The following is a 22,314-nucleotide window of genomic DNA, read 5'->3' as shown; positions in this document are numbered from 1 at the left end:
TAATCCCTTTCCTCCACCCCCTCCTCATGTTGAGTTAGATATAGTCTTTTCTTTCTCTTCCTCTAGTGGGCACTGCTGTTATCTTTGACCCACCAAAACAAGAATCCTCAATTAGTTTTTACTTTTGTTACTCTTGCTCTCTTCTTGCTCTCTCCATCTAGCTGATATATTTAGCCCTCTTTTCCAGCCAGTCCTTAATGCTGGTCTATGCCTCACTGCAAGCACGTCACACCTTTCCTAAAGTTGCAGATGGCATCTCTTTGTCCCACCAATAATGTTCACACATGATGGTCTTTCAAAGAAGTCTTCCTATATTGAGAAAAATAAGTGCACACACTAATTCCTTGTGACTACCCTAGGCTGGCTATGCTACAACTTCCCTACAGTTTCTAATAAAACCTCAGTTATGCTCGGAAAAGTGTTTCTTAGCTGTCAAATTCATGTTACCTGAATTTGTCGGTCTTCATCCACCAAGATGGGATGAGGTGTATCAGACTTATTGGTGGCAGTATCAGTGAAAGATAAAGAGGAGGAAATAGGAAGTAGAAAGAGCCTTTAGACTATGATGGAGGTCTCACTAGAGTGCAAGCAGAGTAAGGGGGAAGGATGACTGGGATGAAGAATTTCAGACTGTAGCACAGTTGTCAGAAAGTTTGGGTCGGTCTGATGAGGAGTCCTGGAGCCAAAGCTCCAGAGGAGTCCCATGTCTTGCAGGAATGGGCAACACTAGTGCCCTAGCCATTCTCTGTCATTGGCTGAGTGCAGGCCAAGGGGACTGTGGCCTCAGTGAATGCAGTGATGGATTCTTAGAGCAGCAGGTTGGCAGTGAGGTGGAATTCCTGCAGAATAGCTGGGTGATCTATCTACCTATGATTTTATTTATTTATTTGAGAGAAAGCATGCGTGCACATGCAGGAGGGGCAGAGGCAGAGGGAAAAGCAGATTCCTTGCTAAGCAGGGATTCCCACCAGGCTAAATCCCAGCACCCTGGGATCATGACCTGAGCCGAAGGCAGACACTTAATCAACTGAGCCCAGGTGCCCCTGGATGGTGCATTTTAATGGCCATCACATTGCTATTTGACACTTTCCTTTCTGTTGGTATACTTTTCTTTTTTTATTACTTTGCCCTTTATCTATATAAGTTATGTATCTAGTACTAGTAGAAAATCTTTAGAAGGTGATTATTACATGAAATAATTATGTGTAATAAAGAATTAAAATGATTTCACATGGTAATTTTGAGAATAATTATTTTCTCTTAGTGATTTGTATTGTAAAATGGATTTTAACTTATGACTTCCAAGAAGACCAACAAGTTGCAACAAAATTCCTTTCAACTCAAATATATGTTTATCCATTATCTTTTTTAAAAATAGAATACTCAAATTTTATAACTTCTCGATGTTCTTTTAAAGGTTATCGAAGTGATGCCTTTTGGAAGGGCCAATTATAATTATTTTAAAAATACATTTAAAAATAGTTTTTTTCATTTTTATGAAAAATGAATGGTTACCAAAGAGACAATAGGTGACAAAGCTTACTATTGACAGGGTAAAAACCACTTCACTTGTCAAAAAACTCGTGCTGAATAAAACCTCATTGTTGACAATGATAATGAACATTGTTAGTTATATTTCTTAATGGAAAAATTTCAAATCAGCTCTCTATTATTCCAAACTTTCTAAAAGGAAATAAGATAAAAGAACACACAGAAAAATACAAACTTGGTGTCATTAGTGATTGACATACATTGACATTAACTTTGTATCAGGGACTATGTTAAGTGTTTTAGATGAATGGTTTATTTAATCCTCATAATACTTCATTCTTATACACAATCTACAGGTAAGGAAACTGAGGTTGATGGCGTTAACTAACCAACCGCCCAATGTCCTGCCATCATGGTGGCACTACAAAGAGAACTTGTAATTATCACAGGATTTATTTATCTACTGCACTATCTTGCATTACGAGTTAAGCTCCTGCTCAATTGGGCTTGCAGTGTATGAGCTCTAAAGCCTCTTTCTCCTTCTGTAAAGACAGAATTTTAAAACTCTTAGTCATATATGAAACATTTTCATGAATTTTGTCATATTCTCAAAATACTTAATATTTTTAATTGACTCATTTAAGAAAAAACAGCTTCATCCACAGAAGTAATGTCCATGAGATTGATGTGCTAGTTCTATTTTCCAATTCATGATGAATTAAATAGACATAATAGTTATCTTTTCCTAAAACTGAATCATGTGCCAATACTGGTCCAGATGTGAGTGTTGGAGACATACCAGACTAAGACGTAAACTTAAAGCAAGCTGAATGGCTGTTCTCTATCTACTGTCACTGGTCTTGGCTTGTTGGATATTATCACTGCAATGCTTATTTGGTGTCTCTGTGTGTGTGTGCACGTGTGTGAGTGTGTGCTTGCTCTGGGGAGCAGGAAATAGTGCGATGGCATAAGGGAGAGGAAGGGAAAGCCCAAAAGATCATGTCTTCAGTAAGGCTTACAAAAAGGGTAAAAGCATTCAGCCAATTAGTTCCTATGGGCTCATCCACAGACTTCACCACAGACATTCCAAGGTGGAGGCAGCCAAAGCTGGGTGCTGGAGATAATTGTGGGGCACAGAGATACTTGGAGAATTGACCAGTAATGCAGATAGCCAGCTGTGTATGTAGAGTGGTTGTGGTCTCTTTCCACAGAGAACCTCACTGATCACTCTTTGGTCCAGACCTATACCTTGAATATGACTGGTAGATACTGGACCCAAATAATATAACAAAAGACTGTTGAGCTGAGATGCTTGTTTGTTTCCTTCAAGATTTTATTTATTCATGAGAGACACAGAAAAGTAGAGACATAGGCAGAGGGAGAAGCAGGCTTCCCGCAGGGAGCCCAATGTGGGACTTGATCCCATGACCCCAGGATCACCACCTGAGCCAAAGGCAGATGCTCAACCACTGAGCCACCCAGTTGCCCTAGAAGCTTGTTTCTAAAGATACTCAAGATGTAAGCAGGCCCAGGCTCACATATATTTATCACTGCCCCTTTAGCAAAATAAAGAGAATGATTTTAATAAAAGGTTAACTCAACATTAAATTAGGGAACTTTCCAAACATAGAAAATAACAAAAGTATAGGATAATAAACTTCCATGTATCATCCCCCAGTCTCAAAAATTAGCAGTAATTTTTTCATCTATTACTCCTTCCATTTGGGGGGACAGGATTTTAAAATTCTTCAGTATGCACCTCTGATGAAAATTTTGATTTATTTATTTATTTATTTATTTATTTATTTATGTCTTTTTTTTTAAGATTTTATTTATTCATAGAGACAGAGAGAGGGGCAGAGACACAGGCAGAGGGAGAAACAGGCTCCATGCAGGAAGCCCAACGTGGGACTCAATCCCGGGTCTCCAGGATCACACCCCAGGCTGCAGGCGGCGCTAAACCGCTGCGCCACCAGGGCTGCCTGAAAATTTTGTTTTATATATAACTGTCATATCATTATCACATCTAAGAAAATTAACAATAATCCATTTATAGTATCTAATACTTAGTCTATAATCTGATTTTCCTGATTGTCTCAAGGGTTCTTTTCACAGGTGGTTTGGTCAAAACCGGATACTAAGTCCACACACTGCATTTCATGATTATGATTCTTTTTTTTTAAGCTTTATTTATTTATCTGAGAGAGACAGAGAGAGAGAGAAAGAGAGAGAGAGAGAATGTAGGAGGAGGGAGAGGGGGGAGAGAGAGAGAACACCCAAGAAGACTCGCCCCTGAGTGTGGACCCTGACTTGGGGCTCTGTCACACAACCCTGGGATCATGACCCCAGCTGAATTCAAGAGTTGGATACCCAAATGATTGAGCCACCCAGGTTCCCCATGATCATGATTCTTGACTCTCTTTTATTCTTTAATCAGGCCTCTATTTTTTCATGCCATTGATTTGGTAGAGAAACCAGGTCATTTTGTTTTCTTAATTGAATGTTTGATATTCTGGACTTGACTGATTGCTTTCTTGAGGTGGTTTGGTTTTCAAATTCCATCCTTGGTCTCTGTACTTCCTATTAGTTCTAGAGGCTTGATTAGATTCAGATTCTATCTCAGGCAAGAAGACCTGATAGTGGTCCAGGGTACTTCTAAGTTTGTCATATCACGCTGCATGTAGTCTGGTTGTTGGGATTTTAGGTTTTAGGTTTTTTTTTTTTTTTATTCCTTTCTTATCTCAGTTGCTCTGTCTCTGGTAAGATTAAAAATCATTCTACATTATTATTTTTGCCCAGCCAAATGGTAAAAAAAAAAAAAAAAAAAGCCAAAATTTACAGAGACAAAATGACGAGGCAAAATAGCTGGTTCTGAGTCTCTTGGACAATCTGTCTTTGAAGAAAGCTTCTCATGCTTCATATACAAAGGGACTGACTGGATAGGGGGAAAACACGTAAAATACAAACACTTAGGGATTACTAAATGTGTAAGATTACAAAAGCACATCACTAATTAGTGTATTTGGAAACGGCACCATTCAAAGGATGAAAAGAGCTGAAATTTAATGAGTCATTTGCTAATTATTTAGCTTATGGATTTCCAATACTATTTGCTTCTAGCCTTTTTCCTCTTCCTTTGGGAATCTCTGGTGGTATTTTACTGCTTTTTAACACCTCCAGAAACTACTGTATGCTGGTAACTGACCATAAATTGTACAGTTGGAGAGATATATAAGAGATTATGACTCAGGATCCACGCTGTGTTACTGACTGAGATAAACCATGAGCGGTTTGCACCAGGGTTGAAGATTTTCAGAGCCACGGGTAGTTAGAATTCTGCTGACGTCCTGACGTGCTACCCATGGCTTGGTAAAGAAACAGAGACATAAATCATGAAGATCAATGTGCCTCCTGAAGAAAGAGACAGTGTTTCATCATGCTTTTCAGGTGCTAGATATATTCTGCTATGGGTCCAGCCCAGGGGCTTGCAGCCGTGACTGTACTCGGGGAGCTTTGTAAACACTGATGCACAGACTCTACCCCAGAATTGAGTTTGGTTCTCCAAGGCTGGGACCCCGGTGCCAGGATTTTGAAAAAGTTCTTCAGGTGATTCGAATATGCAGTCTTCCCAATCTAGCCAGCAAATAAGAGGTGCCACTTATAGATCTTACTCTGTGCAAAGGACTGTGCTGAATATCTCTTGCACATAAAGAAACTGATCCTTGGAGGGATGTTATACAATCGATGTCTTGCTACAAAGCAGAGTTTCACATCCAGTCTGTCTGGCTTCTGAGCTAGGGGCTTTTGAACTTTTTTTGAACATAATCCAAAGTAAGATAAATGTTTTCATTTACATCGGAACTAAGAACATATAATGAAACACAAGTTTAACAAACAATACTTAATCTTATTAAGTATGATGCACATGGATATTATTTTATTTAATTAAAAAGTTCTCAAAATCCACTAAAATCATTTCATGACTTGGAGCTAGAAACACTCTTCTAAACCATTACAGTACAGATTTCCTTTCTGTTCCAAATACATGGTAAAATCTTTCCTCCATCAATGCCTTCTGATTTTGTTTGTTTTCTCATGTGGAAAGCCCATTTTTTTCTTTGCATTTTTTAAAGACCATCAAGGTGGTTCCTGGCTAAAAAGTACTTCACAGACCACTCCAGTTTATGATGTCTCTTATATCAATGCCCATAGTTAACACACAGCTCATCACACATTTTTAAATACTAAATTATATGATATATTGTGATTTCTCTGTAATCATCTTACAGTATCTTAGATGGTTAATGTCTTCATGGCTAAATTTAACCTCTCTTAGGATAGTGGCCTTGTTGTACGCTTTTGTTTCTGTATTTTTTGAAATGTCTAGCACAGGGCTGGGCACATCACAGATGCAAAAAACAACCACACAGCCCTACACAAGTCAATCTCTAAGCTTTCATTTCTTCCATGAAATAAAGGGGGCTGTTTTAGGTTAATTCTAAAGTCTCTTCCAGGATGTTAAGTCTATTTTTCTATGATACATACAAACTTCTATGAAACGGAGAAATGAAGGAAGAAAATAGGAAGCGTTTTTATGAGCAACTACAAGAAAAGTTCTTGTGTGGGAAGAAAAAAGCCTGAAACTGGCATTTTTGGTAGGCAAAATATAAACTCCTCTGTGCTATGTCTGAAAAGATAAAGAAGAACTTATTGGAGTTCAAAAATGAAGTTGGGCCCTGTGTCACTTGGATATTGAAATGTGATTATTCATAGGCCTCATTTCTTTCTCCAGTTGAATGAACATCCTGTATGGGTGGCAAGACATTTCCATGGGCTCTAATCAAGTTGAATTGATTATATAATACAAAGCTTAATAAGGAATGTGGAGTTGGGGGCATGGGGAAGCAGAGGTATTATGATTTAGGGGAAAAAAATGATTGAATACAATCACATTTTAGACACTGCTTGTTTGCAGGTGGTGATTAAATATCACTGGGCACCTTTCCAGGGTTTCTGAGGCCAAAGGATGTGGCTAACTGCAACCCTAAGACCAGCGGCATTCTTCTGGTCCTGAGGCTATTGGCTGAGAAGCCAGAAAAGTAGTCAGTACCTTTGGTGGTGCTGTGTGTGTTAGTGTGTGTGTGTGTGTGTGTGTGTGGTGGAGAATGGGAGGCTGTTGGGAGTGGGTCACCTATGGTCTTTCGTTTTCTCTTTGTTAGCAAAACTAATTTTCCTTTGGGGAACCTTCCCTTCCATTCAGTTCATTTGGTGTAGGTGTACAGGGTTGGGGGCACTAAAGCTATCTCCCTTGATATTTTTCAGACATAGTCAAGTGACCCCAACCTGCAGTGCATATTTTTTTTTAAGATTTTATTTATTTATTCATGAGAGAGAGAGAGAGAGAGAGAGAGAGAGAGAGAGAGAGAGGCAGAGACACAGGCAGAGGGAGAAGCAGGCTCCATGCAGGGAGCCTGACGTGGGACTTGATCCTGGTTCTCCAGGATCAGGCCCTGGGCTGAAGGCAGCACTAAACTGCCGAGCCACACGGGCTGCCCTGCAGTGCATATTTAAACCCATGGTTATAATGCTCAGTTCAGAGATGGGAGTAGGATCCAAGTTAGTCCAACAGGACTCATTCTTTGGCCTGCTCTCTTGCTAATGGGATCAGTTGCTAAGGAGGTTGGAGGAGAAAGTAAATCTGGGGTTGTCAGTCTAGGCCCTGATTAGAGAAAACAAAACCCGTACAATGAAAGCACAGCACAATATGGAGAGAAACAGAGTCCTAACATTCTTTGAGCATCTGGAGGAAAAAAAGATGAAAAAAAAAAAAAAAAAAGAAGTCTTCTCTTCCTCCTCCTCCTCCTTTTTCCTTCCTTCCTTTTTCTTTCTTTCTTTCTTTCTTTTCCCCAGATCCACTTTCTCCACTGTAGGTTTTCCTAAGTCACTTTGAGTTGGGTACCTATTACCTCCAATTATCCTGACTATAAAGGACTTTATCATAATAGTAAGATATCTTCCCTCTCGTTCACTGCCAACCCCCTCTCTCATCTTGATGTTTGCTCCAGGAAGGACCATGTCTCCTGCTTTTATTGAGCCAAGGCTTATTTCTCCTCCACGTTGTAAGAGAAGTTGCTCCAACCTTTTGCTCTGTGGCCTCTTCCTCCAGGAATCAGCACGAGCTTGTTACACAGCTGCAGACGGCAGGACTGAGGTCTAGTCTCAGGCTACTGTGCCAGTAGCTTTGGTGTCATTTTGAAACTACCACTGTCTCTGAACCCCCCCCCCCCCCCAGGGCGTTCTTTGTAGCCCAGGCTGGGTCTCAGCCCTGAGTTGTGGGCCCATTTCCACCTCAGCCAGAGGACACAGCGCGGGGTACACTTGACAGCCTATCCTGAAGCCCCGCAATACAAAGAGGTAAGAGTTGGAGCCCCCCCCCCCCCCCCCCCCGCTGCCCACACCCACTGTCACTGTGGTGCGTTCCTAACAGGCTGAGTTGAGGGCTGCTGAGCCGTCTCTGGGCGTCCCCACACCATTCTTCACTGTGGTCTCCGCAGGGATCCCTATCCCTGGGCACTTGAAAGCACCGTTTCCCAGCGTCCTTTAGATCTTAAGACCGGTAACTTTTGCCGGGGGGCCTTCCTGAGTTGATCTCGGGGGCATCTTTACAGCCAATCTCATTCGATCAAAGTCAGAGCCAACAGTTCAAGAAGCCCGGTTGGAGGTCATCTGGCAATTACCCGGTTGGAGGAGGCCGGAGCGCGGGGCAGGGCAGGACATTCGGCGCATCTCCCACGCCGTTCACAGGTGACCCTGCAGGGATCAGCCTGGGGGCCCCCACCGGCCTTTAGTTATTTCAGTCTCCTGCGCTCCTGGGGCCGGGGGGGGGGGTGGGACCCTCATCACTGCGTGGGAGGCCGAGGAAGGAGACGCGGGACGCGCGCGAGCGGGGAGATGCGAGTCCACTGGGCGGGCGGGGGCGGGGAGGGCGCGGGGACCGGACCCCAAAAGGGTGACGGCGGCCCGGAGCCTGGGCGGAGCTCCAGGGGGCAGTCCCGGCGCGCACGCCGGGCCCCCGCCTTGCCCCTCCTCTGCCCTGGCGGGGGGCAACCGGAGCCGGCGGGAGCGGGGGCAGCCCGGCCAGCGGCGCCCCGGGATCGCTCGGTCTCCGCTGGCCGCCGCCCCCCTCCCCCTCCCCCCCGCCCCTCGCGTCCTAAAACGCGGCGGGCGCCTTTAAGAGGGAGCCGCGGTTGCCCCGGGGGCGGGCACCCCTCGGCAGCTCGGGAGGCGGCGGCGCTCGCCCGCGATGCTGCTCACTCTCGGCTCCAGCTCCCGCCGCCTGTATCGCCGCCGCCGCCGCCGCCGCCTCCTCTGCCTCGAGGCGTCGTTTTCTGCGGCGGAGAGAGGTGCTATGTCCGGAAAGTTCCGGGAGGGACTGGATGGGGCCATGCGCCCTGGGCTCCCGAGCCGGCGCCCGCGCGCAGCCCTTTGTATGAGGTGAGCCCCGGGGTGCTCGGCGCCCCCCCCCCCCCCCGACAGGTAGCCGCGGCGCCGGGGAGGCCGGGCTGCAGGGCGGAGCGTGCGGGGCCCCGAGCGGGAGCCGCCGACTGCCAAGTTGTGCAGGAGGAGCTCGGGCGGTTCCGGCAGCGCGCGCCGCTCGGGGCCCGCGGGGTGGGGGCGGGGAGCGCCCGGCCGGGACTCGGTTTCCCCGCGGGGCCGCCGCCTGGCTCCCCGACGCCCCCTGCCGCCGCGCCCGCCCGCTGGAGCAGCTGGGCCTTCTAGGAAACCCGGCGGCTGCGGCGTGGCCCCGACGCCCGCTTTCTCCTCCCGCAGCCGAGTGCCCGGAGTGAGAGGAGGGGGACGGAATCCTCTGGAACTTCTGCACGGCGCTCCGTCCCCCTGCGCGGGGGGGGGGGGGTGCACCCCGTCTGCCCAGGTCGGAGGCTCCCTGCGAGCCCCGGCCCCGTGAGAGCTGCGCTCCGACTCGCGGCCGGGCTGGCGGCGCTGCGGGTGCGTCTGCCAGCCCTGCTCGGTGTCAGCATCGCCCTGATTTTTATTTTATTTCATTTTATTTTTGTTGGAGTTCGATTTGCCAACATCTAGCGTGACACCCAGTGCTCATCCCGTCAAGGGCCCCCCACCCAGCCACCCCCACCCCCTGCCCACCTCCCTTCCACTACCCCTTGTTCATTTCCCAGAGTTAGGGGTCTCATGGTTTGTCACCCTCCCTGATATTTTCACTCATCTTCTCTCCTTTCCCTTTATTCCCTTTCACTAATTCTCATATTCCCCAAATGCATGAAACCATATAATGTGTGTCCTTCTCCCGTTGACTTACTTCACTCAGCATAATACCCTCCAGGTCCATCCACGTTGAAGCAAATGGTGGGTATTTGTCGTTTCTAATGGCTGAGTAATATTCCATCGAATACACAGACCACAGCTGCTGCTTCTTATTTATTTATTTATTTATTTATTTATTTATTTATTTATTTATTTATTTATTTATTTATTATAGACACAGAGAGAGAGAAAGAGGCAGAGACACAGGCAGAGGGAGAAGCAGGCTCCATGCAGGGAGCCCCACGTGGGACCCAATCCTGGTTCTCCAGGATCGTGCCCTGGGCCAAAGGCAGGCGCTAAACCTCTGAGCCACCCAGGGATCCCCTAAACCACATCTTCTTTATCCATTCATCTTTCGATGGACACCGAGGCTCCTTCCACAGTTTGGCTATTGTGGACATGGCTGCTAGAAACATCGGGGTGCAGGTGTCTCTGTCTTTCACTGCATCTGTATCTTTGGGGTAAATCCCCAGCAGTGCAATTGCTAGGTCGTAGGGCAGGTCTATTTTTAATTCTTTGAGGAACCCCCACACAGTTTTCCAGAGTGGCTGCACCAGTTCACATTCCCACCAACAGTGCAAGAGGGTTCCCCTTTCTCCACATCCTCACCAACATTGGTTGTTTCCTGTCTTGTTAATTTGATTTTTAAGTCCTCTCTCTTCCCCACCCCCATTTGGGAAACATTCTGATTTTTTTTTTTTTAATATCATTGAGGTTCAGGATGCCATAAACACACACACAAAGACCGCCTCCCTTTCTCTCCAACAATAAATGTTTATGATATGTCCCCTGGGGCTGACCCCAAATTGCAAAGTGATCCTTTCGTCTCTGATGAGATATTTGGACTAGGTCTGGACACTGGAGGGATGCAAGAAGCACCCCGGAGTAGGTATGCAGGTTTTTTTTTTTTTTTTTTTTTTCTGGTGAGGTTTTGACTATGCCATTTTAAGATAGGATTTTCTCTTTATTTGTTTATTGGTGAATATGGTTTTCATTATGTCTTAGATTAAAAGGCTCCAGCTAATTTTAAGGGCAGTATTTCTAAGAATCATAAAAAGCCCCTGATGTTTCTTGCATCATCTGACATTACTTCACACAGTTTTGCCCTTGGAGGAGGTATGTAATACGTGTAATTATTTGATGAAACCTAATCTGTGAGTACCTTTATTACACAAATGGGTAAGTTTTCTTTTTTCATGTGTCCTGTGGGTGAAGGAAACCCATTTTCTCACACCCCCAGGTCGCTACCACACCTGTCTAGTCCTGTTTCTGTTCTCTCTACTCGCATTGAGTACATCCAGCGTCAGCTGCAAATCAAAGATGCTGATAAAAGTCCCTGTATTTTGTGAAGTGTTGCATAGCCAGAGTTTTAGTGACATAATTGATTACATTATCCAGGTTTTTTTAAAGACAATTAAGATAGATTGTGGGAGCTTTTTTAAAGAAAAGAATATCGTATCTAAATTCTCAGTTATATGCTTTTCGTATAATTTCTGCGTGAAAAAAATACTACCAAAGTACAGAGGGGGTATTGTAGAAAGAAAGCATTTGCAGTGGGGAAGTTTTGAAAGGAAACCATTCCAGAATAACATTAATATCATAACATTTTGTTTGGGATACAGATTTTCATATGTGAGCAAAATTTTGTCACTCTGCTGTCAAGTATACCAGAACTGAAACTTTTTAACAAAGAACTCACCATCCAAGCGTTTTCTGAAGATTTGCAATGAACTGACCATTCTTGGAAAAAAATTTGCATAGAAAAATTTAAAATCCTAACTGCAGTTATTGTTTTACCTTAGGTTTGCTGGAGTCCAGGCAAGAAAGTACTGCATTCATTGAGAATTTGGGGTTCTAAAGTGGATGGGACTTAGTTCCTAGGATATACAATTTTCTAGGGAATCTAAAAATTTTGAGATTTTTGTGTATGGTTTATTTGATTTGAAATGGTTTATTGATTTGAAATGATTCATGAATGATGCTTTTTTTAAAGAAATTTTTACACCTTGTGGGGCTTGAACTTGCTACCTCAACATCCGGTTGCATGCCCTACCTACTTAGCCAGCCAGGCGCTCCTGAGTGATTCTATCTATCTATCTATCTATCTATCTATCTATCTATCTATCTATCATCTATCTATCTATCTATCTATCTATTTAGATTTTATTTATTTATTCATGAGAGACAGAGAGAGAGAGAGGCAGAGACATAGGCAGAGGGAGAAGCAGGCTCCATGCAGGAAGCCTGATGTGGGACTCGATCCCTGGACTCTGGGATCAAGCTCTGGGACAAAGGCAGATGCTCAACCACTGAGCCACCCAGGCAGCCCCGAGTGATTCTTTTTATTTTTTTATTTTTTTTAATTTTAATTTTTTAAATATTTTTTAAAAGGTTTTATTTATTTATTCATGATAGAGAGAAAAGGGGGCAGAGACACAGGCAGAGGGAGAAGCAGGCTGCATGCAGGAAGCCTGATGTGGGACTCGATCCCAGGTCTCCAAGATCGCACCCTTTTTAAAACTAAATCTCTCTCTCTCTCTCTCTCTCTCTCTCTCTCTCTCTCTCACATTTACAAAATCCATGTCTGTCTATACCTATACTTACATATTTATATATTTGTATATCTGTGGCAAGGAAAAGTAGGGACTTAATATTCTACATACAGTAGGAACACAGGTCTAAAAAGATCAGAAGCTAAAAATAGTTCCTGTTAAGGCTTGTCATCTCTTCAGCATTTTCATCACTTTTATCAGTATCAGTTAAGTTAAAAAATACTGTGTTTTCTCACGTGTTCTTGTTCTTGCACAAGGCTTTGCCCAGGGAGCCATATGCCAACGATCTTAACCACATGTTTATTAAAATGGACTGAATTATCCCATCAGTGGATGATTGAACTGGGCGTTTCTCATGCTTCAGTAATTTATCTTCAGAGGAGGAATCTCTGGGAAAAAATTAGCTTGTCAATATGATGTTTTCTTTTTTAACACTTCAAAAATGACCTTCAGGGCATTCTCCGTAGGTCTGAGACTCAGAGAGTAGATCTCAAAGGCATGGGAGGAGGCAAACCTTGGGAAGTTTTGGCACTCCAGTTTGTGAAATGATGTCCTAAATAACTATTTGTTTTGAAAGAGGTACCCATTAATGCTTGGGAAAATAATAGCTATGATATAGTGCTCTAATCACTACAAGCAAAGCCTTGGAGGACTTCTTATCACATTCCACAGCTGAAGCTGTCACATTTCAGCATATATATATATATATATACACATATTTTTTTTCATATATATATGAAAATTAGAAATGAAATGAAAAAATCTTTTAGACTGGTTTTTCTTAAGCTAGGCATTTTTTAAATATGTGTTTATATTTGTCACAAATACCCTTTACTGTGTTGCAGGTGGCGACTTTATTCCTTTTTTGCAACTATGAGGTGTATTTTAAGGAGAGTTCTTAGTGTTTACTTGAAACAGTAATGTATTTCATTGAGTTTATGTTGTGTATCTTTGGCTTTCAAAAAATAACATTTGGGATTTTTGATTATAATCCTGAGATCACAGCCTTTCAGAACACATGGGATCTTGGTCAATTATAGTTTCAGTTTCCTGGGAATTTTTTGTTTAAGGTCAGATGTGGCCCTAATTTTAACTGGATGATCCACAAAATAGGTACTTTCGTAACCACAAAACATGAAGAACATTACAAATAATTTGCAGTTTGGGTAGCCCGACATGCTTTAGTGTTTAGTTGGCTTGAGGCAGTGTGCCATGCTTGTAAAAAATGGTTTCTGAAGCTGACAGTGAGCTGTTTCAGGCTTTGAGCTTGACACATAGGATAAAGTGCCTTTTAGCCTCTGTGCTGGCAAATTCGGACAGGATTGGTAAAAGTAATTTGTTCTCATTTCTGTCTGTATGACAGAAGATTGAGAAAATTCAACCATGAAACCCTAGCTTAAAACACAGGAAAGCTCATTCATGTTTATTAAAAATGTAAGGAAGAGTTGGGAAGACTGGATTTTAACAAAGCTTTCAGACCTTGGGCAAAAAAGTGTGTATTTGCAGTTAGGAGGGTAATGAAATAATAATAACACTATTATTATTATGATTTCCATTGAGTAATAATTCTAAAGAAATTTTATTCTCCTAAGCCCAATTTAGATCGAAAAACATTCCCAGGCAGATACTATACACATAACTAATCACCTGGCATATATATTAATTAATTCTTAGATAATTTTCAGTTAAAGCCATGATGTGTCATTTTAGTAATAAATTTTACATACCATTTGGGGTTTTTGACCAAAGCTTCTTCGTTAGCTTCTTTTCTCTCAATTGACTTAAGTCCTGTATATATCATTAAGTATTTAAAAAGTATTTTAGGCAAAATTTTTTGTGTGGAAACTCTACTGTTCTGCCTTGAGGAGGTGGTACAGAAGTGACATGATTCTGTTTTAACTGTTACCTTCCAAAGGGAGATATTGTCACCTCTTTCTGTTTGTTTTATTTTGTGGATTTTATATATTTGAGAGAGAGTGAGAGAGAGCATGAGCAGGGGGAGGAGCAGAGGGAGAGGGAGAGGCAGGCTCCCCACTGAGCTGGGAGCCCTTCGAAGGGTTTGATCCCAGGACCCCATGATCATGACCTGAGCCCAAGACAGATGCTTAACCGACTGACCGAACCACCCAGCTGCCCTTTGGCTTTTTTTTTTTTAAACAAATTTGAGAGAAAGAACATTTAAAGATACGAAGTTTGGATTACAATAAGAGTTGCAACTGAAAGTTACCTAAGAATCAGTTAACATTTATGTCAGGTGTTCAGTACAGTCTCTGGCTGAGGGTGTCTGCTGCAGGTTTTTTGGTTTAAGTTGGTCCTGGGAGGATACAGATTCAAAGGGAGGTGGAGTAGAAAGTGACTATTCCAGGCATAGCATCCATTACCTTCCAGAGAAAATACTTCAGGAGTTGTTTTGTACGCAACTCCAAATGTGTACTTGTAATGAAAATCCATTCTTTAAATCATTGTAGCTTACTTTTGCCATTACCTCTAGGCCGGATGTGAAATGGGCTGTCTTCTTGCTCCATTTTGATTAAGTTTGCACAAAGTGTGGTACCTTCTAAAGTTTTACACTGTCCAACAATAGCAGAAAGTCTGTTCTTTTAGATCTTTTAGCTAGTTCCCATTCATTACTTCTTCATTTTTCCTTTTTTTCTTTCTTTTTTTTTTTTTTTTTGAATCATTGAGCTCTTCAGTGAGAGTAGTTTTGGATTTGAAGTTCTTCCATTTTCCATAATAGGCTTTGGGTAAATTTGTTCCTACAGAGAGGTGTGGTGATGTTGGGAACTACTCATTTTTGGTTTCATATTTTACAAAGAGTTGCTATTATAAGGTTTCAAATCTTTATTCTTTATCCTTATGCTATAATAGATATTTTTTCTTATGATGGTAGTGACACATATGCATTACAGAAAATGTATAAGATCCAGATCAACAAAAAACCCAAAAACCCCAACCACCCCCAAAAAAAACCCATAACTGAAAACATGAAAATTATGCCCGAAATAACAATTGTTAACTCTTTGGTGTATATTTTTAATATAATATAGAAAAATACTGTAGTATTTCAGTTTCTAAGAATGATACTGTATCATATATTTCTTTTTTTAATTTTAATCTTTAAATTTTTATTTTATCTTACTTTTTTAGGAGGAGGGGGCAGAGGGAGAGAATCTTTTTTTTTTTTTTTTAAAGATTTTATTTATTTCTCCATGAGAGATACATAGAGAGGCAGAGACGTAGGGAGAGAAAAGCAAGCTCTCTGCTGGGAGCCTAATGCAGGAGACTTGATCCCCAAATCATTGAGCCACCCAGGTGCCCCAGGGAGAGAGAATCTTAAGGAGGTTCCATATGCAGCATGGACCCCGAAGTGGGGATCGATCTCATGACATCGAGATCATGACCTGAGCCAAAAATCAAGAGTCAGAGCCTTAACTGACTAAGCACCCCAGGTGCCCTAGCATATATTTCCTCTTAATTTTCTTTTCTTTTTTTTTTTTTTTAAATTATTTATTCTTGAGAGACAGAGAGAGAGGCAGAGACACAGGCAGAGGGAGAAGCAGGCTCCATGCAGGGAGCCTGATGTGGGACTCGATCCCGGGTCCCCAGGATCACGCCCTGGGCTGAACGCTGGCACTCAACCACTGAGCCACCCAGGGATCCCCTTCCTCTTAATTTTCACACAAGGATGGACCACAATACATATCATGGAATGGTCTTTCATAACATATTTTGAATATTGAATAATATTATAGTCTGTGAATGTCACATAATTGATTGGGGATATGCTGTAGTATCTGTAGTATCAGATAGGCTTTTTTAAAAAATTTTTTATTATTTATTTATGATAGTCACAGAGAGAGAGAGAGAGAGAGAGAGAGAGAGAGAGAGAGAAAGGCAGAGACACAGGCAGAGGGAGAAGCAGGCTCCATGCACCGGGAGCCCGACGTGGGATTCGATCCCAGGTCTCCAGGATCGCGCCCTGGGCCAAAGGCAGGCGCCAAACCGCTGCGTCACCCAGGGATCCTGGTTTTCTTTTTTTTAAATTAATTTTTTAATTTTTTTCAGATCGGTTTTCCTTTTTTGTTTTTTTGGTACTATACAGCAGTAAATATCTTAAAGCTCAGTTTTTTGTAGTCATGTATGATTATCTGTTTGAGGAAAGCCCTAGAAGTAGATTTTGTTTAAAGATTTTATTTATTTATTCATGAGACACAGAGAGAGAGAGGTAGAGACATAAGCAGAGGGAGAAGCAGGCTTCTTGCAGTCCCCTGATGTGGGACTTGATCCCACGACCTGAGCCAAAGGCAGATGGTCAACCATTGAGCCACCCGGGTGTCCTTAGAAATAGATTTTTTTTTTTTTTTTGGTAGGGATAAATTGCATTGATGTCTTTTGTTGACCTTAAGGCACTTTATTATTCTCAATATCAAATCTATAGATTAGGTTATACTTTTCCTTCATTATCTTATGCAGTTTTTTTTTTTTTTTTTTTTTTTTTTGTCAGCGAAAGATGAAATGCTCAAGTCAGATAGGATTTGAATCCAGGCATGACTGGCTAGTAGTGCTTTACCCAAATGCAATAACTGTAGATATATCTAAGGACTCGACTGTAAAGGTCCAACCTCCACACCAAGCCATTCCCTAGTGCTCAGTCCTAGCTATAAATGCCATATCTACCTAAATAGGCCCAGCAGTTATGGTGTGCCCTAAGAATGTTCTCCATTTTCATTTTTAATCTCCTTGCTCTATTACCATCTGACCTGCTGCCCACATACACTGATGCATACATAGTTGCTATGTGGTAGAAGGAGTAGATATTGTTTCCAGTTATCTCTAAGATTTAAAAATGTTCTGCTTTCTGTCCTTTGCTGCCAACTCCAGGACTCTTAATGTCTTGTGTATATATGTATGTCTATTTCTGCATATCTGTATTTTATCTTTATTTTGATCTCTATCTCCCATTCTATCATTAATATAAAAACTCATCTTAACCAGAAATTACCTTTTGAAACAAGATCAGTATCACTTTGGCTATCACAAAAACATTGTCACTTCTAGGAATGAAACTAGAGATAAAAATGGGCAAAAGCCAGGAAAAGGTCATGTGTGGACACTTAATGACGGATGGTCGAAAGTAGAGAGAAATTCTCCTCTTCATTTTTATGACCATAGTTACATTTAGCCATCAAACATGACCCTAATGAATGCAGAGTCACATTTGCATTTTCATGCATATTTTTTCATCTTTAGAATTTGGTCCTGGATGTAAAAGGAAAGAGAAAGTAAACACATACACACCAAACATATTTTCTGGGCCAGTTATTCTTTTTTCAGACATTATTTTCTCCAGTGTGAAACAATCTGCTTCCTTCATTTCTGTAAGTTGGACTGAGGTTCTCTGTGCCCTTAGTATACCCTTCAGCATAAATTTTTTGTTTAGGTCAGTATCAGTTTCTTCTTTAATATCTCCCGAGACCAAGAACCACGTCTTTGTACTTTGACATGGAATTTGACAGCCCTGTAAAGATTGAATAAGTAAATTTTTTTCATGCAATCATGTGAATGTTCATATAGGAAAGTTCAATACGCCATTGAAACTGATTTTATTATGTAATTATTTTATTTTATTTTTAAAATATTTTATTTGTTTATTCATGAGAGACACAGAGAGAGACATAGGCAGAGGGAGAAGCAGGCTCTCTGCAGGGAGCACTATGTGGGACTGGATCCCAGGACCCTAGGATCACCACCTTAGCCAGAGGCAGACGTTCAACCACTGACCCAGGTGTCCCATTATGTAATTTTTAAAAAGAACATCTATTGTGAAGTACATTGTACATGTAAAAGTACATAAAACATATTTGTAAGTTAAAAAAAATTGAATACCCATGATCTACTACCAAGATTAAAAAGTATGATATGCCTATAATCCCTTTGTTTCCTCATTCCCCATCTAATGGAAATGCTTGCTTTTATCCCTAAAGTTGCATGTTCTTTGGTATTGGTTATTTTTGGGCTTTCTGTAAAGGGAATTATAATACATATTATATATACTTTTATGCTTGCTTATTTGTTCACTGTTATGTTTTTGAGATTTGTCAGTTTGTAGCCATAATTTGTTTTCATTTTTGTTTGTGTTTTTAGTCTATGAATTCTGTAATTTATCCATTCTCCTATTAAGGGACATTTGTCGTGATAACTAGGTTTTCAAAAGCATAAAGTATTACCATCAAGTTTTCCATGATATTCTTTTATCTGTTTCATCATTGCTACATCTGTGATATGTCCCAATTTTAAAAACTCCTGATTTTGCTAATTTCTCTCTCTCTCTCTCTCTCTCTCTCTCTCAGTTCTGAGGTATATCGGTTCTCGTAATCTGTTCCAGGACCAGGTTCTGACATTGCCAGTCATCTGTATTGTATGCTTGTTTTCTAACTCTTTCATTTTTGCCTTTATTTTCCTTTTGTGTTTTCAGGTTTATTCTACTATTCTAATTTCTTTTTTTTTTTTTAAGGATTTTATTTATTTATTCATGAGAGACAGAGAGAGAGAGGCAGAGACATAGGCAGAAGAAGCAGGCTCCCTGTAGGAGCCCAATGCGGGACTCGATCCCAGACCCTGGAATCATGCCCTGAGCCCAAGGCAGATGCTCAACTGCTGAGCCACCCAGTCATCCCTTTTCCCCTGCTTCTTAATCACTCATGTTGCTTTTATCATTTTAAGATTTTATAATTTCTTTTAAAGAATTTATTTGAGAAGGAGAGAGAGAGAGGGAGAGAGAACAAGCAGGGGGAAGAGCAGAGGGAGAGGGAGAAGTAGACTTGTCACTGAGACAGGGAGCCTAGGAGCTCCATCGCAGGACCCCAAGATCGTGACCTGAGCTGAAGGCAGATGCTTAACTGACTGGGCCAGCTAAGCACCCCAGGGTTTTGTGATTTTTGACTATGAGCTGCTCACTTTCCTTGGAATTTTATCTGTGGTTATTGTATCAGGCCTGGGTTGAAGGTGGGTTCCCCCAGAGGGGAAATATATTTTGCTTCTGCTACTAGCTTGGGCACTCTATTTACCTGGACACCTTTTAAATCAGATTTCTGCTTGAGGATTTTTTTTTTTTTTAATCAGTGCTAATTTGTGGTTACAGTTCCTTTGGGGAAATTATTTTCCTTCATTCATCTCACATCAGGTTCAGCTCCTGCACTTTTTTCTTTCTTTGCCCTTTTGGCATGAAGGACTTTTTTACTCACTTCTAACATAGCAAATATAGCCCTTCGAAGTCCTGGTTACTGTTGGGGTCTTCTGACAAATATTATAATACTATAATCTCAAAATTTGATTTAAATTTGACTATACTGAAGAAACTGTTTTGTTTCTGAGATTGTAGACATGTCCAAAATAGGATGTCTTTTTTTTTTTTTTATAGATTAGTATGCAAACCTTAACTAATCATTACAGGGTGTTTGCTTTTGAAAAGAAAAGGCAGGGCCCTTGGGTGGCTCAGTTGGTGAAGTGTTTGCCTTCCCCTCAGGTCATGACCCCAGGGTCCTGGGATCGAGAGTTCTGCATCGGGCTCTCTGCCTGGGGGGCCGGGAGGGGTGGGGGGAGTCTGCTTGTCCCTCTCCCTCTGCCTTACCTCCTGACTTGTTCTCTCTCTCTCTCTCAAATAAATAAATAAAATCTTTTTAAAAAAGAAAAGAAAAAGACACTAATGTGTCAAGATATGATGGCAAGCTGCTTACTTTCTTTTACCCTTTTTTAATTTATTTTTTTCTTTTACCCTTTAATTCCAATTTTATAATTTATTTTCCTCTGCAAATAAATTTGAAATGCTGGTATTAACAGTTTCTCTTCCTAAGATGTAACTTCATCTTGTTTACAGTCACTTTAGTTTTGTATTTTGTTCTTTAGGGAGTTAGTGTACGCATCTTATTTTAAATTATTTGGTTACATCTGGTTACATCTTCGATCTTGAAAAAACACTGCCAGTCACATTTTGTTTTCTGTTCCTTCAGATTTCTGGGCTTTGCCTTTAAAATGGTAGTAGGGAGGGCAGCCTGGGTGGCTCAGCGGTTTGGCACAGCCTTTGGCCCAGGGCCTGATCCTGGAGACCCCGGATTGAGTCCCATGTTGGGCTCACTGCGTGGAGCCTGCTTCTCCCTCTGCCTGTGTCTCTGTCTCTGTCTCTCATGAACAAATAAATAAAGTATTTTAAATGGTAGTAGGAAAAGTTAAAAAGCCACCCATGGTCCACATTGCCCTTATTTATACTCTCAGAAGCAGCAAGTGAAAGATGGCAAACTGCAGGGTTCTTCTGGGTGGCTCACTTTTGAAAAGGAGTAATTATTCTATGCTTATTTCAAATGGTTACATTTCGGTAAATATTTTAAGAAGCATATAGTTTTTCCTTTTGTTATTATAACATACTTAATTTTTTCCCTTTAATCCTTACGTGGGTTAGGTGTGTGGCACAGCCTTGGTTGTGATGAACAGTTGAAGGAGTTTAAGAATCTACATTTATTTCTCCATACTCAGTTACTGTGAATTAGCTATAAAAACTTAGATACAGTGATAAAATGAAGCCAGAGAAAAGACTAAAGTAATTAACTTTATTACCTTTGGATAATTATTCCATTCATCAAGTGCTAATTATCTGTAGCATGAAGTTAGCTTTGATATTTTCTATGCTCTTTTTATGAAGTAATTTTTCTTTTGTATTCTGAGTTTTAAAGTCCATCTTTTTGTCCTTCTAATTTTCCTTATCTTGCGTAATGAGGCACCAGTATAGAAATGATTTCTGAAGCTTGAATATTAGAATCTTTTCTGGTAAGGTCTTTTTTTTTTTTTTTCAAGATTTATTTATTTATTTATTTGAGAGAGAGAGAGAGAGAGTGGAAGAGAGAACGTGAGCATGTGTGAGTGGGGAAAGGGGCCGAGGGTGAGAGTCTTCTAGCAGACTCCCTGATGAGTGTGGAGCCAGATGTGGGGCTCAGTCTCATGACCTATGAGATCATGACCTGAGCTGAAACCAAGAGTCAGATGCTCAACCAACTGAGCCACCCAGGAGCCCCATTATTTTGGTAAAGTCTTTGCTCACATCTAGATTCTAAATAAATAGGAAAAGATCTTTCTGATATATATATATTTTTAACAAATAGAATACTCATATGAAAAGCCATATTACATAAAGCATCCATTTAGGTTGTGGTCCTGTGGAAAGGGAATTTTCTATTTATCTGATATAAACTCAAAGACGGACTGATCATTTCATTGAATGCTGTCCCTTCTAGAATCTGTATTAAATTCTGCATATTCTCTTGAAATCTAGCATAATAAAGTATACTGTATATAAGAAGAATTTTCACATTTGTTTTATCAACCATTAGGCAAACTCTACATTTGGGTCATTCTAGTGCAATGATTCTTGCCATTATTGAATACACACATAACTTCATGCACACACACACACACACACATACACACCACTTTTTGGCATCGCTCTTTCATAGGCTGTATCTGCTAGGGAAAATCAAGTGAGAAGTAGGCATGAACGAAGTATAATACAACTGGTAAAACCCCACATAAGTATAAGCAGTGATGTTTGTATAGCAATATTTAGTGCACTTCTTCCTTTTTTTGTGTGTAAGAAAATCCAGGAGTTGCAATTATGACTATTGTGTGTGCAGTTGACATTGGGCTAGTAAACTCCCTGTGGGCACTTGGTCTTATCAGCCGTACGTCGGTTGCATCAGTATCTTGTGAACTTGCAAGGCTTTTACTGATGCTGTGATCCTTGAGCAGAGGACTAGAGAACTAGCAGCAGGCACCTTACTGAATGGTAGCATCACTGGTACACTATCAGTGGGGAACCCACTAACGAACGAACATCACAGCCTCAACCGAAATTCTTTTTCCCTGTGATTTCGTGATGCACAAT

At 41.3% G+C, this 22,314-nt stretch overlaps 1 protein-coding gene across 1 annotated transcript in view; it reads left to right on the top strand.

Moving 5' to 3' along the window:
* Window positions 1–8,802: 8,802 nt before the first annotated feature.
* The window catches only part of GPR63 (G protein-coupled receptor 63), a 50,298-nt gene continuing 36,786 nt past the window's right edge, over window positions 8,803–22,314 (top strand). Inside the window, exon 1 of the mRNA XM_055330872.1 lies at window positions 8,803–8,985. The gene's annotated coding sequence lies outside the window, so the exon portion shown is untranslated. The remainder of the gene's footprint in view (window positions 8,986–22,314) is intronic.

Source organism: Nyctereutes procyonoides, unplaced genomic scaffold (genome assembly GCF_905146905.1).
Source record: "Nyctereutes procyonoides isolate TBG_1078 unplaced genomic scaffold, NYPRO_anot_genome, whole genome shotgun sequence".
Classification (NCBI taxonomy): Eukaryota; Metazoa; Chordata; class Mammalia; order Carnivora; family Canidae; genus Nyctereutes; species Nyctereutes procyonoides.
This window is presented reverse-complemented; position numbering and strand designations above follow the sequence as displayed.